Source organism: Strix uralensis, chromosome 7, assembly GCF_047716275.1.
Source record: "Strix uralensis isolate ZFMK-TIS-50842 chromosome 7, bStrUra1, whole genome shotgun sequence".
In the NCBI taxonomy this organism is placed as follows: domain Eukaryota; kingdom Metazoa; phylum Chordata; class Aves; order Strigiformes; family Strigidae; genus Strix; species Strix uralensis.
Genome location: NC_133978.1, coordinates 29030989 through 29047775, shown reverse-complemented (window position 1 = coordinate 29047775; position 16787 = coordinate 29030989). Strand labels below are relative to the sequence as shown.

Sequence of the window (16787 nt, the reverse complement as noted above, 5' to 3'; positions counted from 1 at the left end):
AGGCTCCATCCTCATATCCATCCCACTGGCATCAATGGCCCTTGGCCCTGTGCTCACTTGAGGATAGCAGTAAAAGTCTAGATGCTGTTTGGGTTGGTCTGAGTCCTACCTGTTTTTGTGGTGAGGAGTTTGGTAAGGTTGCTGGAGCTGTGATAGATATTCAAGCCCGTTTCCACAGTTCCTTCTGGCAAAAAGATGGTTTCTAGGCAGCTGGAAAAATCACAAGAACAGAGTTGGAAGAGAATTTCAGCTTGTGTTAACCTAAAAGCAGGGAAGGGTGCACAAATATTTTCTGTTGTTACCATGTTTGTTGCCTGCTAGTACACAGCAAAGGCTGTGAAAATGAGACCTGCATCCCTCGTATGATGCAGCTGAAGTCAATGTTTGCTTTACCAGAGCGGTCTTGAAATTGCTCTTCTAAAGGGTCACAAAGGTACATGAAGACCATGGACATGGAAGAAGCTCTGCTTGAATTCTGTTCAGGAACAGATCTACAGACTGTTATTATAGCTAGATATGTCCAGGCTGAGACACTTGTTCCTGGAGAGTTTTTGTATGTGAGATGGGAGAGATGCTTTTACCTTCCTAAAGGAGATTGTAGGTTCATTGCAGTCTGCCACTGTCAGCTTCTGATTTTGGAGTGACAGGAATGACATTTTCTTCCCCTCCCCACCTCCAGGCTAATTGTAGCAACTGTGTTTCACTGTGGGAGAAGAGAAGGGAATGGGAGTCTAGCTGGTTGGAAAAACATTAGGAGCCATGCATGAACTGACTGCATCCCTTCCACTCCCTGGTTAGGGAACAGAGACCTTTGGAAAACGTTGCTGCTGGTTTCCCTGGGATGAGGGAAAACCCAAGCCTTGCATGCCAGATGTCCTTTCAAGGGGAAAAAGAATAAAGTGACATGTCTGGGATATTATTTGGATTGTTTTTTAATGTCACACCTCGATGGAGTCTGAGGTTATTAACTGGGGGATTGACTCTCAATATTGTGGCCAGATGCAGCAGTTGGCTGAGCTCCCTAGCTTCAGAGCTCACTTTTAAATCATGCTTCAATAATTTACCCTGCCAAGGAGATTTGCAGTTCAGCGGTGTTCTGGAGTCAGATTTGGAGCTAAGGAGGGCTCCCATGTCAATGAGAAGGCAGCTGGGTCTCCATTCGGCCTGGCAGGTGTTTCCAAGTGGGCTGGTGGACCTGTTGAGTGGCCAGATCTGCAGGCAGGAATTGGTACCCCTCTCCTATAGATGGGATTTCTCTGAACTCCAGAAAAAACCTTCAGCCTCTTTCGCCTGTCCTGCTCCTTAAGTCCATGGGACAGAAATGGGGCTAGTCAGCTAGAAGAGGTGTGACATTTTTCTGTTTTCTGTATTTTTGCATGCATGATTTCTCGCTGCGCTAGTGATTTGCTGACTTGGAGAGTTGGTGACATGCTCACTGGCTGTGGCTCTTTGTGGTTGCAAGTTGAGAGGCAGTGCAGTTGACAGACCAAAGCTGAGTGGCAGCCTCTCCAAGGAGTCCTGGTGCTGAGTGACTGCAATCACGACCTGGCTTTCTTGCCGCTGTGGAGGGGCTGCATGACTGGTGAAGTGGCACCCACAGCTAGAGTGATTTAACAAGGGCTGGAAATGTGTGTAGACTGCTGCAGCTGTGGCAAGAAGTGAGCCAATCTGGAGAGGATTCAGTCATCTCCAGCTGAGAGTTGGCATGATGTAACTGATGTGTGAAATGAGGGTATTGGAACAATTCATGTGTGCTGGAGTTGGGGAGATGTCAGGCTGGAGGGTTCCTGCTCATCTGTGCAAGGCTGAAAGAGCATTGTCATACTCGGTCAGGGTTATAGACCAACTGCATGGGCCTGTTTTTGGGAAAGCCCAAAATTATGGTGGAAGGGTGATAGTCACCAAGAGTTAGGATTTTCAAGAGAGCCCACAAATCAACAGTTGTACAAGTCCAGGGGCTGTAATTTGTCACTTCTTGGGACAAAGTGACAATGAGGAAGACCATGATAGTTACAGGCTGCAAGTCAGCAACAGAGTTAAGTTGGCTTAAATCCCACTGAAATCTCTGGAATTTAGGCCCTTTCTTGATGTGTAGCATGTCCTTCAGTGCCTTGGCAGACTGAGCCTCCAAGAGTTCACTGTTGTGACTTCCACATACTGTTCAGTCTCTGCCCTACTCTTTCCAGGAAGATTTTCTCTCCGAAGATGACAACATTTATCCATGGGACCAAAGCAAAACACTCATCACCTCAGTGTTTAGAAAAGGAATGGTTGCTAGGGAGATCTTTTTTGGGACCACAAAGAACTGGAAACATCAGGCCACCATCTCACTATTAGGTGAGACTTGCCTCTGTGTTTACAAGCCATGAGGAACTTTTTGACTGTCTGTGTTGCTGGTGGAGAAGACTCACAGGCAGCTCAGGGAAGCAGAAATTGCCTTCTCTGGGCACAGACAACATGGGTCCCGGACGTGCAGACCCAGGTTTTGCTCTTGCCTATCCCATCCAGGGCGGTCCTGGGCTTGCTGAGACACTCCTGGAGAATGCTGATTAGGACCAGTGGTTTTGCCTTGTGGTCAGCTATGTCTCAGGGCTGGTGGTTATCCTCAAGTAAAACTACCAGTCAGTTCTCCAGCTGGCCCCCTTTGCTTACCCTCAAGAGCAATTTGGATGGTTAACAGAGAGGAGAGACTGTGGGGTCCCATTGGTGTGTCTTTGGCACCCAAGCCTGTGGCTTTCTCATCTAGAAGAGCTCCTGCCTTCATTTTGTCTGACTTTGTCTTTTCCCTCCAATGAGAGCAGCTAGCTGTGGTGGCTGTGTCAGACAAGGTTTGGTGTGTCTTGCGAGAGACTTCCTCCCTGCTTGCTGTTTCCAGTGGGATTTGGTTGACCTGGGAGCAGATCCCTCCCCCAGATTTTTTTTTTTTTTTTTTTTAACCTTGGAAGCTATCCCACTGGCCTCCAGAGCAATGAATTGCCCCATCACTGTGCCCAGGGGATGTCCAGAATGTTCATTCCTTCTACCTGAAGCAGATCATGAAGCAAGTGGCCCAGTGGCATTGCTGAGGGCAGCCCCTCTTATTTAACAGTCTTGCATCTACTGGTGTGTGGTCAAGGGTTTATTTTTGCCCGGGGACCTCCCGGTGGAGAGCCAGCTCACGTCAACAGGCTGCAAACAGAACTGGGCCCATGGAGATTGTGGGCTTGAACCCAGAGACTTTCCTTTGCACCTTGCCTTGATTTGCATAGCAGCCCATCTGCTCCTGACACAGAGTGGTGCACGGAGGCGGATGGAAAGGGAGGCACTCTGTTAGAACACGGGATGCCGTGGCTCTTACCAGAGCCTGCTGATAGCACCCGTCTGTGAATTGGGTGATTTTATGTCTGTCTTCATGTTGTTCCAAGGCAACGAGTGGTTTATATTTAAAGAGTATTAATTTAATGTTATTGAAGCCTTAAGAAAAGGCACAGTGGGCCAAGCCCTGCTAATTTTGCTCACATTTCACAGGGCTGAGGAGGGTGAGATTTGATCCTCTTTGGACATATCTCTACTCAAAGGGCGGTTGCGGGGGAGAGAAAAGAGGCAGGGGAATTACAACACTGAAAAAAAATCCTAGCTTTGCCCTGAGCCGTTTTGCAATAAGACACTTCAGGGCGTGAGTTATGATGCTGTAATTCACACCTCATGCATTTTGTGGCATTCAGCCACTGCTTTATGCCCAGCACACATAGCGTGAATGATTTCGGCCCAGCTTGCCCCCTGGCCAGCTTAGCCCTCAAGCAGAGATGGCTGCATGGAGGTGGCGGCAGGGCTTGGCTCTCCCTCAGCTGCTTTTTATTTTGTCTTTGCCTTTGGCAACCAAAGCTGTGGCTGTTGGGGACAGACCTTGCGTCTCCCTAATCCAAGCCAGCGTTGTTGTATCCTTACCTGTAAGCAGATCCCTGGTCCTAGGAAAAAAACAAGGACATGTTAGGTACTATAGAATCTGCACGTTGCTCTGTTGTGTCTGCACTGCTCCTGTTACCTGCTGGAAAGATTTGAGGCAGTAAGGGTTGGTGCCTGGGAGCAGCAAGCAAGGTTTGAAGTCTAAAATGGATCAAGAAGTTGTTGAGCACATCCATCTTTGTCTTGTGCTTCAAATACGTTCTGTAAGAGTGAATGCTTAGGGAAAGGATTTTAAAGTCGGATCGTTATTAACAAAAGGCTTGGCAGGAGATGCATTCATCCTGCAGCTCACTTCAGGGATGTCCCATTTGCTGCCCTTGGGTGGGACAAAATTTGTTGCTTGCTTGTCTGTCTCTCAGGACACCTGCAGGGTGGCAGAACGCTTCTGTGCCCTTTGGCCAAACTGACTGTCCAGCCCATCAGCTCCATCATATGCCTGTGCCTGGGGGCGTGTTGGCAAAGCAGGTGTATGTTGAGAGTGCTGCTCTGAAGTTGGCAGCTGAGCCAAGTCAAAGAGGAAGCATCTCTTAAAAAATAATGCCTGTCCTCTTCCCAAACTCTATGAGCACAAGCTACTGCCTGTCCAGGGTCACGAAACACATGAACTGACTTTGATCCATGCTGTGCCCGCGTGGGGCGTTGATGCACTGGCAGTCAGGCCTGGCCTGCTGTCAGGATGCTGTTTCATATTATTATCTTTGAATATCTGCTTCATGGTAAATTATAGTGGTGCCTGCAGCTCTTTCCTGTGTTAGCACTTCATAAATTGAAATTTAAAATCGCTCTGGGGACCCAGGTGAAAAACTTTGAATCCTCTCAATGAGGATTGGAATCAAATCCTTGTTTTTTAAAAAGATCTGGCACTTGGAAGTGTTCTATCGCTAGCAGTTGGGTCCAGGGCTGTCACAGAGATGTATAGTGTTCAGAAGTCCCATCAAGGAGAGCAGCCTCATCCAAGTGATGCTGTGCCAGAACTAACATGCCCATTGTGAATGGGGCTGACCCTGTCAAGCTGCTTTGTGGATCACCATGGACTGATAGTGCTGCATCACGGAGGAGACACAAGTCAGTGTCAATCTGGGCATCACTGCACCATGTAGATCTTTCCTTACTGTTTATCTACCTTAACTTCAGTCTTGTAGCCATTAGATACCTGTCTAGCATAGGATCCTCCTGCAGGCAGACGAAGAGGTACCTCCAGAGATGTATGTCTATCCTAGCCGTGTACCTAGAGAAGAATCTGAGATGAGTAGCTTTGACCAGTTTGAGATCTTGACTTTGGGATGCATAAAACTAGGACTTTTTCTCCAAATCCTGCCTATAAAATTCCTGCTGTCTCCAGATGCTGCATGTGTCGAGTGCAGCTGTATTAGTTCTTGAAAGCATGCTGTTACTGTAATTTTTCTGGGCTTTGGGTGGTCACTTAAGCAGATTTAATAGAGTTTCTCTCTACGGAACATTAATAATTCCATTTAAGTGGCTAAGAGTGGGAGAATTTTCAGGCTTGGGGATTGAAAGGAAGAGGTTTGTTTATTGTTCCAAGGCACTGTAAACCCGGAATTTGTCAGAAATGTAAATGCATACAGTCATTTTGCTGATTCATCTTTTATTACTGGTTTTGATAAAACATATAATACAGGCATGGCCCTAAAAGGCTTATTTCTAAGGTGACACATGCTGACTTGCAGCCACACACTCTCCTTCCAAAAATGAGTAACTCCTGGGGTATTTGTGGCTTGTGGCTGGGTTGTGATAGGTAAACGAGAAGGAATTAGTGTGGTCACCATCACTGCCACCCCTGGCAGCTCTGACAGTAAGTGCATTACCAAGCAGCAGCGCATGTCTCCAGAGGAGATGTGGAGTTTGTTATGGGGGGCGAAGGGGGAAAGCTGTGTGAGTGACAAAGCCCAGTCCAGGTTGATTGAAAATCCCTGGGGACATTCTTCTTCCCCACACTGAAAGGGTCCAGGCTTACGGCAGGGAGTTAAGGCAATGGCTTGTGCCGGTACGAGCCAGGTGTTGGGTCTGATTCAGTGATTGTGAACTTTGGCAGTATGGTCACAACTACTGATGATAGCTGCATCCCCAAATTTTACATCTTTTAGGGGCTCATCTCCTTTATACCCCATGGACAGTCTGCAAAGAAGCAGGCTGGTTTGGTGGGCAGTGCAGGTCAGTAGCACAACTTGGGGACTTTCTCTTCTGGCTGCAGTACAGTCTGGAGACTCATCTCCCAACTCCTCAGCTGGGGACAAGGTGAGACAGTGTGACTGTCCTGTCCAGCAGCCATCCCTGTGCCCAGCAGTTAAATATATTTTTCCTACCACAGAACCCTTATATTTGCAGGTTTTAAAGGGGGAGTGACATTTTGAGCAGAAATGCCTAAAAACACAGTATTGCTCCAGGCTGAAAAAGCATCTCTTCCTTATCCCTGTATCCCTGCAGGGCAGAGCAATGCTTGCCTATCTGCAGTACCCGCAACCTGGTGTGCTGAATAAATGCAGTCTGGAAACCAGTGAGGGTGGTTGTGTGTGTGTGTCTGTGTGTGGCCCAGGCTGCAAATTGCAGAGTTGGAGAGGGATGGGTTTACGTTGTCCGTGATAGTCCTATGCGTCTGGGGTGGGAGACGGTGTTCCTGCAAGTGGGAAGACAGCAAGCCAAGCGTGGGAAAAGGAGGATGACTGTGAGTAGGAGGGAAGGAAAGGGCAGAGAGTTCAATTTAGTGAAGAGGCAGTGATTTGAAGGTGTGAGGATTTGGCAGAGTATCTTCCTGAAAACCCGAACTTCCACAGGCAGAAGGTAATTTTATGTTTAATTCAGTGCCGTGCCCTGACGGGAGGGAATCTGTTCTGCACAGGAAATGAGGAGGGTGCTCTGCGTTTGCCTCTTCTTTAGCGTTCCACAGTGAAATTCAGGTGTTCTTCACGAGACTAGGACACAAAATCATTTTCTTTTTTGACTCTTCTTCCCACTCGAAACATGGATTTCTGCAAAGCCTGAAAACAAAGATCACTGTAGTGAAAGACATTTTTCCAGTGACTTCAGCATTGCATCTTTCTGGGGTTGTAGAAGTTTGTTCCCTTCTTTCCAAGAGTTGGTTTCACATTGTCAGGATTGTCCTGTAGAGAACAATTACATTCAGTCTTATGTATATATGGTCATGCAGTGTAATCAAAGATTTACATGCATTGCATGTTTGTTGAATGGTGTTTACATTTTGAGGATAGGTCTATTTTTCAGTCACTCTTCTAGCATTTTGCAATTAAAACACAAATACTCATCTGTCAGCATGTTATGCTGGCAGTTCTGTGATGCTTTACTGGTTGATCTAGTTGATTTCACCTCAAGTTTTATCCTTCAGTCGTGCATGAAAAATGTAGTTGCACAAACTGTATAGAAATTAGCAGAGTGTTTCAGAGCTGTTTTTTGTCAGGGATTGTAGATCACACTTAAAGTACTGTACCCCTCAGGTCTGGCTTTGTGAATCCAAGGGTCTGTTGGTTTACATGAACTTTTTGTTTCCCTCTACTCAAAATGAGAAGAAAAAAAATCATTCCACTATTCTATGGCAAAATCCCAGGAGAATTTCCATTATTTGCACTAAGAATGTCCCAGAGCTTTGTCATTGTTCTGGAAGGGCCTGGAGGAGTTTTGCTCCCGTTCCCAGGCCCTTGCTTTGCTTTTCCAACACTGCATCTGGGGGTCATATGTAAGGTTACAAATAAAAGCTGGAAGATTTGCATGCTAATATAAACTACATGCAAGCGTTGGTGCAGAGCAGGAATCCCGAACATGAGAAGCTGAAAAGGAGGTTGGACTTTAGCAACGCCTCCTTGCAATTGTAAGGCTGACTGCACAGGGAGCTTTTGTCATTTGTGCAAGTAAGGCTACATACCTACAGCGTGCACAAATCTGCTCTGTGCCTGTATGTGAAACAGAGTGAGCAATATCATGGTGTGCTCTGTCTTCACGTGGCCACAAGCTGTGTATGCTCTAGCACTGTATATGAGCTCCATTGTTGGGAAAACGCATCAGTACAACCCTGCTAGTACGATGTAGACAGGCCCTTGTTCTCAGAGCAGAAAGAAAGGTACTTGGAGAGATCTCTCATGGGCATAAATAACTCTGTGAAAAGATGTGTGAGATTTGGTGTTAACTGGAAAACAGCGATTTCCAGATCATGTTTTCTCTCTCTGTCTCGTCAATCTTGATGCATTTAACACAGTAGCAAGCAGGTTCTTGTTAGTTCTCATTTGACCAAGCTATTCCTGTATCCCTGGACCCAGGGCACTCGAAGGCAAAAATCCATTTACCTTAAATATGAGCAGAGCTCCACTCATCCTATTTTGAACATCCCCCAGGCCAATTCCTCTTGTGTCAGTATCCATTCAACTGATTCTCTCTTAAGTCTCACTGATTTGGCAGCATCCTTCTGATATTTTAGCAATCCCACTTTCATGAGACGTTTGATCTAGTGCCATGAAGGGAATGAAACTCTTGCTGTTGGCTTCCATGGGTCTGATGAGTCTGTAATGGCAGTCAAAACCAGATGCAGGTTGCACCCATTTGGACCAGGGCTGTATTTAATTTACATACACTGCCCTCATCTGAATGGTGCCAGCACTGACCAGACAGAAGAGTGATCTCTTACAGCTGAAGCTAGAAAGATGTGTTATAAACTAAGGAGAGATTTTAAAGGAGCTTATAGCCTGCTTCAGTATTTTCCTATTAAAACCAGTTTCAGTGGAAGCAAGATAAAGCCAGTTTTGAGTCAATTTTTCAGATCTGCTCCTGTGTAGAGAATAAGGGCAGGGGAATGAAATTATTTTCATTTTTGAAAATAATTTTTTTAAAGTGCCATTTTCCCTTTGTGTCTATTCTTTACCCTATGACAAACATGATGACTGTAAGAGGTGAGAGGTGACTGGCTAGAGGGACCTTCACCTCACTTCCACATCCAGCACTGGCACTGAGGACTTCTACGTTGAGCCATACTCTTCAGGGGGGGTATGTTTCTTTTCAGAACAACTTCAAGTACAAATCAGTTTCTAAAACCAATTTAGTAAAATTGATGCAATTTTTGTGTTCAAAATCCTTCAGTGAAACTACCTTGAAGGACTTGAAATTCAGGGGTCTGTTTTGTCTGTTGATTGCTGCTTTTCTCAATTCCCTTTCTTTTTTTGAATGGAGTTTCTCTTCTTCCACCAGGACATTCCCATATTTTGGGGTCCTCACGAAACACCAACCACCTTCTTGGGAGATAGACACAAGCACTGGGTTAAAATAGTTTATAATTCAGGTGGCATCAAGATTTAGGAGGCAATAAGCTGAAAATTTTTTGCCTTCAAGTGTAGCTGAATTATTTTTGTTTGCTTACCATAGATAGTCTCTTTCAGATCCAGGTAGGGTATTTGAGAAGGCCATGGGGGAGCCAGGTTTCCCAAAGAGCCTGTGTGTTCTTTTCTCCATTTTACGTTTGCCACTACTATTCTAATGCTCTGTAGGCTTAGATGTTGTGTTTTCTAATCATCTGTCAACTCTTAAATGGCAGAAACTCAGTCCTGTGGTTATTCTGCTTCACAAATGGTTCCATCACATGTGGAAAGTAAATGCAGGTGGGTAGAAAGAGATTGGAAGCAGAAATATGAGCCCATGTTGTACTCTGCACAGATGCTCTCCCTCCCTCATGCATATATGTAAATCTAATGGGTGGATGTTGTCTGCTTCCCTTGTGTGCTCTTTCCTTGCAGGGAAGCTGCTGTTCTGCTTCCCAAAGCTGGGAGGTGGTAGCAGGGGAGTGACCAGTCTTTACTGGTCCTTTTTTCTTATTTTCTTTCCATAAATTCCAGTTATTGGATATGTTGGAGGTAAGATAGGACCCTTGACAGGTCTTTGAAGTGACCCAGGATATCAGTTTAAAAAAAACCCCAAACCCTGCTAATGCAACACAGATATTGCATGTCTGCGAGAATTATACACATCATATTCTGCTCACACACCCCTAAGAATGAAGTTAAGTGAAGTAATAAAACAAGCTCAGCAAGAGGCTTGGAGGTGGTTTGTAACAGAGCTGCAGGGCTCCCTGCGGTTCCAGTTCTGCAGCTTGCTGGTCAAGTTATTGTCGGAAATCATGGGTGCAAATTCTGCTTTTTACCTTTTTATGTCTCTCATGGCCATGCAAATGACCATGGAAAGAAATGCAGCAGGGAGGTTTCTCCCCTGTTGGCTTATTGCCCTGATTGTGTGGGACGTCTTAGCATCTTCTTAGCAGGAAGGTGCTGGGAAGGCCTGTGTAGAAACCCAACTTGACAAATGCCAAAAACCTGAGGGGTGATGATGAGACTAAATAGAAATTTGAACCATGGGCTTTGAAACTTCATCAATGTATGAGAAAAATATGGGAGGCTAAGTATTGTCTTACTCTGCCTGTGTAAACACGATAAGCTGGATTTGTCAGTCAGACACAACCCTGTTACTTGTCTGGTCTGTACCCCTGAAGCTAGGAAACCAGCAAAAAAACATCTAGCGAGGTGCCTCCATACTCAAATGAGTTCCTCTTCCTGTGTTCCCAGGGGTGTCTGCTGGCTGGCTTGAGGCAGATGTTTGCTATTCTCATTTGTGTTCAAGTACCAGGATTTGGCAAAGAGAAATGGATTTCATCCTGGTTAATTCTCCACCAGGAGGAAGGTTTGTGCCCATACAGGATGCAGTAGTGGTGGAGTTTTCTAAACTAGAAAGGACCGTGCTAGAGTCTCAAGAGTATGACTGGATTCAGAGCTAGAAATTAGTTTTTCTTGTACACAGAACAGATTTGATGTGATATGGCTGAAAAGAGAAGCAGCATTAATCCAGCATTAATCCTCTTGCATTGCTGTTCAGAGCTGAAACAAGATCCACAGAAGAAAACGTGGAAGGAAGGAAGGAAAATTCTCCTATCCCTTCTTTTTTTCTTTCTCCCCCCGCCCCCGTATGTTTAATTAGACTGTAAATTAGCTTGCAAATTGTGATGCAAAGTGGAAATGCTGTGTCCTGCTTAAATTGCCTGTTTGGTAGCTGCTCACAGATGAGAACTGGCGAATACTGGGGCTGTCCAGTTTGTTCCATCCCAGCATACTGTAACTCTGCTTTGCTTCCAAAACTTAGGTATGTGCAACATTTGTCCATGAGACCTGTGGGTCGTTTTGGCTTTTTCTCAGTTACAGTTTCCCCCATTGGTAATGGAAACATGAGCTGGGTAGAGGGATGTCCGTGAAACCACATCTGCTTCGTGAAAAAGCCAGACACCCCGCACCTGCGTGCAGCCTGCACCAGCCCCTGTGCTTGGGACTGCTCTAAGGCACCCTGCCATGGCAGCAACCACCCTGTGAGAAGCTTTCCTGTTTGGGGCTGCTTGAGTTTCATGTTTCTTCTGAGCCTCATCTCTGTTTCTCAGCTTAGTCTTCAAATTCCTGGGGCGAGAACAGCTCTAGACTGGGGTTTAAAATAGCTCTTCCTTGGCCCTGCCCCAGCTGAGTTGTGGTCCCTTGGAGACTGTCGTGCTGAAAGGTGACATCATTGCAAGGCACCGGTGCTGGACTCGCCATGGGCTTGGGGCTGAGGGTCTGACTTCATCTTTGTGGGAATTTCCCAGATTTCACAGTGCTTTTCACAGACTTTTGGATGCTGGTGAGCTGGGCAAGGATCCCATGCTGTTCTCACTGAATCCAGAGTCAAATGCCATCCAAGCCAAGTGAAGACGCAGGTGATATGTGTGGGAGGAGCTCTTACATTCTCCGTGCTTATTCCTGGGACGTTTTACTCTCCCTGCTGCCACCCTGGCTCTTGTATAGGGCAGGAATTGAGGACACTAGGGAAACCCTGGCTACTGGTGCCGGTGTCTTGTAGGGCGGAAGAAGGTACCTAAAATCAACCACTCTGCTTCTGGAAGGTGAGCAGCTTTGCTGCTGTGGCCTCATGGGTACCGAAAGTGCTGTCTCTAGGCTGCTATCACTCCAAATCTGGGTCTGGGCCAGCACTGATATGTGCTTGTCAGAACATCTTTGGCATTAAAATGGTTACGCAAGCAGTAAGTCAGTGCAGTGCCTGTGCTCTGGTAATTTAGATCACAGATGTATGTTGACTTTGTGGAGGGCTGCTTTTTGAGCTGTTTTAATGTAAACTCCACCAGCTAACTGAACCAGCTGAAACTGCTGCAAGCCTTGCGGGAGTTGGGCTGACTTTGCATGGAAGCAGACCAGGGAGCGTTCACATGCTGAGCTGTGCTGGTGGAAAGCTTCCAGCTCATAGGCAGTGATAGCATCTGAATACGGGGAAAAAGAGTGTCTTTTCCAACTCAGTCGTGTTTCACTGGAGGACAAACATCCAGCACTTTAATAGGAGACTTTGAAGAAGCTGACATTCTCCAGGATAAAAGGGGCTATCATGATGGTATCTGCATACAAATTGTACCATAGCGTTGGTTTTTGCATTCATAAAACTTTCTTAATAGGTGGTATTTACTGTAATTACTTATTAAAGGTTAACAGCACCTTCTCTTATGTGTGCAGGGATATTTCTAGTCTCTGCTTTTCAGTCTTGTCTGTCTTTGCCAATAGCTTGTGTATTTGTGGATGTTCTTATCTTGGTCTCATCAGACTGCTCATTTCAGGCATTTATCTTCCACACCAGCTCATCTGGCTGTAGAAACCAAAACATTAGCTTCTAAAAAGCCAATTGAAAAATCGGTCACATGAGAATAACCTGAATTCTTTACCCCGGGGGTTTGTGCCAGCTGGAACTGGATATTTTCCATTGAAAACAAGACATTCAATGATAAAGTCATGCCCAATGACATTTGAATGAATGCTTTTTGTAGTAGGAAGTCACCTCTCCTCATTGCTTGGTGTAGGCAGTAAAGGGAGAGCAATAACTTCAGTTTGCAGTAAATTTTCTGCTCTGTGGTGGGTAAAATGGAAGTTTCCTAGAGCTAGAATTAAACAATAATTAGCAGCTGATAAAATCCCCCTGACATCCTGCACCTTCTTTCATCCAGCATGAATATTAAGAGCTGCTTATCAAGCTCAGTTCCTGATTAATATTCTCCAGTTTGTACAGGCCCACTTCTTGTTTCTCTGAAGAAGGATTTATTTTAAAATACATAGTAGACTAAAAAAGACTGGATTTGTGAAATTAAAAATTGAACATTCTTAGTGACTGGAGCACCCAGTTATTGTGCAGTGAGTTGTTTGTGATTTGTACTTCAATTATTATTTATTGTTAAGGATTTTTTTGTCAAGGATTTTTAAGGTGAAGCATTTGAATAGCAGCTGTGTTTTGACTCCATAAACATGGCAGATACATAAAGCAGATATTTTTACCTTAATTGTAGTAATTTGTAATTTGCAGTCACAAAGTTAAGTTCTGTGCGTGTATGGACTGTAGGAAAATACTGTACTTGCATGGAAGAGCTTGCTCCAAGACATACAAGATGCTTTGGTTTTACCTTCTTTTATCAAGAAACAGTGTGCTGAGTACCTGGGACTTCCCGTGGGTAGGACTAGCTGCATGCTGGAGCGGTGACTCGCATGGCTCAGTTTTGGGGAGCTGCCGGATGCAGAAAGTCCTCCCTCAGCTCTGCGGGCAGCTCACGAGAGCGATGCTGGGCCTGCCGAGCGTGGGACAGCTCTCCGTATTTATCTGATATTTCCTGCTGCCTCCTTGTCCCGTTGAGTTTGCATGACCTCGGGCTCCCCCAGGACTGCTTTTCTCATTCTCCCCTGGGATATTGTTGATTGCTTTCACAGCAACCCATTTTAAGATCTGAGCAAAAAAATGGTGAGGTAAGCTGATGTAATGTTTGCTGCTCATGAAAAGGTTATGGGCCCGACTAAGGCAGCAGAAACGAATAGTCACCAAACTCTGATCTCTGAGGGAGACAAATGTGATATCTAAGGCTTTTGAAACCTCTAGACCTTGCTTTCAAAATCTGGCATTTTACAGATCTTTTTCAAGCAAACAGTTATTCCCCATTATTTTAAATGGTGGCTTTCGAGAAGCAATTTGATTTACACAAACAGGCAAAGAAAATCAATAGCCATTTCAGATTTTGCACCTGCGTCCCACCAAGCAGATTTTGAGCCTGTTCGTTTTGCGCTTCACAGAGCTCTGGGTTATGATTAAAGGCTTTTCTTGCTCCTGCCGTGATCTTCCTATGAAATAGAAGTCAGTGCATCTACATGCTGCCTGATTCATCACTTGCTGAGCTTGAAGAGACCTAAGACTCAAAAAAATTTAATTGCTGTTTTAAATGTACAGCAAAATCCTGGCTTGACTGAAGTCAATGGCAGCTCCGTTCCTGCAGAGCCTGGATTTCAGATCCAGGGCTGTATCTGCACTGTGCAGTGGAGTCCTGTTCCTATACCTGTTCCCTGCACTGAACACATCCAGTCTCTTGTGCACAATATCCTTTTGCATCCAGCTCTGCCCCTCTCCTGTGATGGAGCTGTTGTGCCGCTGAACGATGCTGGACTCTTAAAGCAGGATTAACTCCTGTCCAGACAGGATCTTGATCAAGCAGCCTTGCAGGCTGTTAAAAATTTCAGGGACACATGATTTTTGTGGGTTCTGAAGAGTAGCATGGGGAAACCTGAAGTGCAATGAAACCCAAAAAGCCTGGATGTTAGTGAGATATGTGTTTTGTTTCTAGCTTCTGGAGGAAAAATGTATAATTAAAGGAAAAATATAATCTTTATTTGCATGTACAATATGTTTCTCTTATCCCTGTCTTGTCCCCTTTGTGAGAACCCAGGCCCAGAATTACAGTATCTGCAGTTGCTTTTGGATTCCAGTCGGCTCCCATCTGTTGTTATATGTTCTTAATCGAATGGGTTTTCCATCTGAAAGTAGCTGTTGGGTAAGAGAACGAGTACAAATATTTGTGTTGTGAATTATCTCAGAGTGGAGCTACAAACTCTTTTTTTTTTCTCACAACAAACACATGGAAAAGTATTCTTCAGTGTAGTGTGGCTGGCCTGAAAATCGGCAACAGCAGCTTCCTTCACAGGCTCTGACTCCTCTGGCTTGTCTGCATGGGTAAGATCTTTAAAGGGGACCTGAAATCTTCATGTTATGCAGTCTTATCTCCACTCCATGAAGCAGGGCAGTGCTGGTGTCACCCTTGTGTATATGGGTGCTGCGGGAGGGAGTTTGGTGGCTTGGTTTTCCAGGAGAAATGTGAGATGCAACAGAGGAATAACCTGGGTTTTCTGACAGTCGTGGTCTCACCCCTGGACAGTCTTTCCCTTGCCAGCTTTGATGGTCTCTGCTCTGGTGGGTGGTTTCATGCGATAACTGAGACAAATTCAGGCTCTTAGTCCTACCCTCAGTACTCAATGAAAGGCCCCAGATCTCCTTAACAGCCTGTGCTCAGCATGTTCAGTTCTCAAATACCATGAAACCAGGCTGCAGGAGATGGGGAGCAAACTGCCTTGGGGACTGAACATGATTATAACAAGCAGAGAGGAAAGTGAGGCTGCAGGCCTCCATGGTTTCCAGGACACCAGATGTCACCTCTCTCCGAAGGAAGGGAAAAATCCCTCAGCAGTCCTTGGAAAAGCATTGTTAAGCCTGTTCTTCAACATCCCTCCAGGGGTTTTCATGCAATACCTTTTATTGTTAAAAACATAGAAGCAATTACTGTGCATCAGCACCTTGGAAGATGGGTGAGTGTCCTGGGAGAGGTGGAGAAGATGGTGGTGTTTATCTGTCCCTCATGGCTGGAGACAGAGCGCTTCACTTCTGCATCCATGGCAGAGGGAGGAGGGATGCTTTCCTATTTCCTCTGCCAGATCCTTATCTCACTCCATATGTGAAACCTGGAAATTACTTTAAAGACCCAGGAGCTGACCTAGTTGTGATTTCCCTTACATTGCATTGTGTAGTCACCTTCAGTAGTCACCCTTGCTGCCTCCATCCTGTGTTTGCTGAAGTGTTGTTGTGTATCTGTCATCAAGGCAACAGGACCAGCATTTGGCCTGAAGGCAAGCATATGAGAGAGCAGAATCTGGCTCATTTTTTCCTTTTTTTAAAAAATGTTTTGGAGGTACTAGGGTCAAAAGAAAACATTTGAGTGTTATATATATGTGTGTGTGCATGCATGTGCAAATAATTTTTTATCACAGCTTCCGGCAAAACAGTGTTTCTGTAAGATGATTGCTTTGGGGGTGGACTAGGGCTGGACAAGGGAAATCCTGGGCTTGTTTTGGGCTTGTTTTGGTGTTTCCACTGATGTAAGAAAACAGCGTCACTCTTACTGACCTGCTTTACATCACCTTCAAATCAGTCTGATAGGTGCCAAAGGTGCTGAGTGGTACGATGTGACTCAGCAAGGGCTGTGCGCTGTGGGGTTGAGCTGTTGCGCATGTATGGGTGTGCGTAAGCAGCTGTGTTGCATGACTGTAATCCCACAACCACCCTGGAGCTGAGTTCCCTTTGAATTTCCTTGTTGAACTAGAGCCATGTCTTGCCTGGGAAGAGCCATGGTCACCTCTCCATATACAAGGAAAACCTGGAGCATGAGGTTGGAGAGCAGCAGCCCACCGTGGGCTGTTGCTTCAGGGGTGGAATAGCTCTCCCAGCCATGTCTGCAACAGGCCCTGGGACCTTCAGACAGGCAGAGGTAGAGGGCAGGGTGCTGTCACAGACCAGAAAATGTGTCATCACTCAATTAAAGCATTAATTCCAGGGAGAGCAAATTTGGTGGAAGCTGGTGATGAGGATGAGTGGGAGAACACTGGGTGCTCTCCTGAGACCTCTGCTAAAGGCTGCAACAGGGAAATGGCGTTAACTTAAGCTAGTCCTGCACC

The 16787-nt window shown here is 45.6% G+C and overlaps 1 protein-coding gene across 3 annotated transcripts in view; it reads left to right on the top strand.

The window, feature by feature from the left end:
* Positions 1 to 16787, top strand: part of SH3PXD2A (SH3 and PX domains 2A) — a 258532-nt gene that overhangs the window by 28538 nt on the left and 213207 nt on the right. The window lies entirely within an intron of this gene.